The following is a 1,883-nucleotide window of genomic DNA, read 5'->3' as shown; positions in this document are numbered from 1 at the left end:
AGTGATTTTGTTGTTATGGCTGTTTGGAACGCTATAAACCTTACAATAATACTTGCAACTTGTTCACTGGCAAAAATTCGAGCTGCATCACTTTTGTGAAGTCTTGTCAGTGAACAGGACGTGGTTTCAAAGCGACGTAAATATTTTGACACAAATTAATGTTGAAGTGACACTGACGGTTTTTGTGTGATCTTGAATGGTTTACAAACATCTTCCACGCTGCAATTGTTTTTGTTTCAGCACACGATCTCAGATTAAGTCACTTGCTATGCAAGTACATCTCCGTAATTTTTTTAAATCTCTGTGGATAAATGCCAGCAATGACCTTCTCAGGTTCTCTAATAGTTTAATTTCTATACAGAAATAATCGGGTGCAGAAAGTGGGGTTACAAAAAATTCATAATTTCTCAAATTTTCTTTTTTATAGCATATAAATGTATTTATGGGGAAATATTGAAAAACACCAATACATGCTAGAGTGATAACGAAACGAGCAGAGTTGTCTTTGGATGGAATAGAAACAACATCCAAATGGCCCGTAAATTCCCTTTTATATATACGATTTCTTCATTTCATGTTTATTTCATTCATTGTATGCAATGTTCTCTTTCTTACACACACACTGCAAAGTTTACAGTTGGACTGCTGGACTGTAATCTCTATGTTGCTTTGAGGGGGAAGTAAAACTTGACAAATTGGTTCTCCCTCTGTTGTTAGACTACCGTGATATTTGTTTAAAATAGATAGATTATGACTGTGATAAAAAAAAATCAAAGCAATATTCGAGTAAGTACTATTATGCAAAGAAATAGTAAAAAAATTAACAAAGTTAACAAATTCATTGAATAGATTTTTTTATTCAATAAATTTATAACGTATATAGTGGTTTTTGCTAAATAATCTTTTTAAATAATATTAAAATACTATTAACTTACGTTTGACATAAAACATTGTAATTTATACTTGTATAGATAGGGGTAAATCTTACACTAAATTATTAATTCTCGTAATATTTATATAGATAGGTTGTTGGATTTGACGTGTTTATAATATAGTCGTTGAGGGTTTCCTTAGGTTTAGCATTTTCTATATATATCGGTATTGTAATTTTAGGTGTTTAAATTTTATTAAATCTTTTATTTTTTTAAATTTGTTGAATTAAATAATTTTTAATATATTTTTATTATATTTTTATTCTATTATATATGTATTCATATTGTGATTTTTCTATTTAATATGACTTATAATATGAATTTTTAACTTTGATCCGTTAATAATAACAATTAGATAAATAACCTGAGGACGCACTGATGGATTTAAGTATTAGGCATAGCCTTTACAAACTCCCCACCAGCGCAGAAACATGTGTAGCGTTGATTAAAAATATCTTCTTTCCTCACAGACTAATAACAGGTAAGTTATATAGATTTTTTCAAATATTTTGCGAAATAATTTTATTGTATTTTATAGTAGATTTTTTTAAATGCTTATATTATTTTATTGGATGTAACTTTCTATGTGTAATCCATACAATGTTATCCTGAAATAGGAGTTGCGGTTCTATTGGTAGAATCCCAAATTTGTAATAATATTATAAATAATACTGTTTACATCGCATTAGTAAAGTTAAAATAGTAAATGCCCAGATAACCTGGAATGCTTATTAATTATTCCCTAAAATTTATATATATATGTATATATAAACAAAATTAAGGGATCAGCAACAGGTTGCTTCACCACATACCGAAGTTCAGAAATAGCAGCCAAAAATGCTGAAACTCCAACAGATAGCAGTTACCTGCAACTCACATAGGCAAAACAAGAAGAAAAATAACGAACTAAACTAATGGCTAGTTTAGTTCGTTATTTTTCTTCTTGTTTTG

General features: G+C 28.8%; 1 long non-coding RNA gene across 1 annotated transcript in view; it reads left to right on the top strand.

Annotated features, from left to right (window-relative positions):
- Positions 1-1,407, top strand: part of LOC106883190 (uncharacterized) — a 21,978-nt gene extending 20,571 nt beyond the window's left edge. The window contains exons 4-5 of the long non-coding RNA XR_001411090.2: positions 428-538; positions 1,288-1,407. This is a non-coding gene — a long non-coding RNA (uncharacterized LOC106883190). The remainder of the gene's footprint in view (positions 1-427; positions 539-1,287) is intronic.
- Positions 1,408-1,883: the final 476 nt, after the last annotated feature.

The sequence above is a fragment of the Octopus bimaculoides genome, chromosome 19, assembly GCF_001194135.2.
Source record: "Octopus bimaculoides isolate UCB-OBI-ISO-001 chromosome 19, ASM119413v2, whole genome shotgun sequence".
Taxonomy (NCBI): Eukaryota; Metazoa; Mollusca; class Cephalopoda; order Octopoda; family Octopodidae; genus Octopus; species Octopus bimaculoides.
This window is presented reverse-complemented; position numbering and strand designations above follow the sequence as displayed.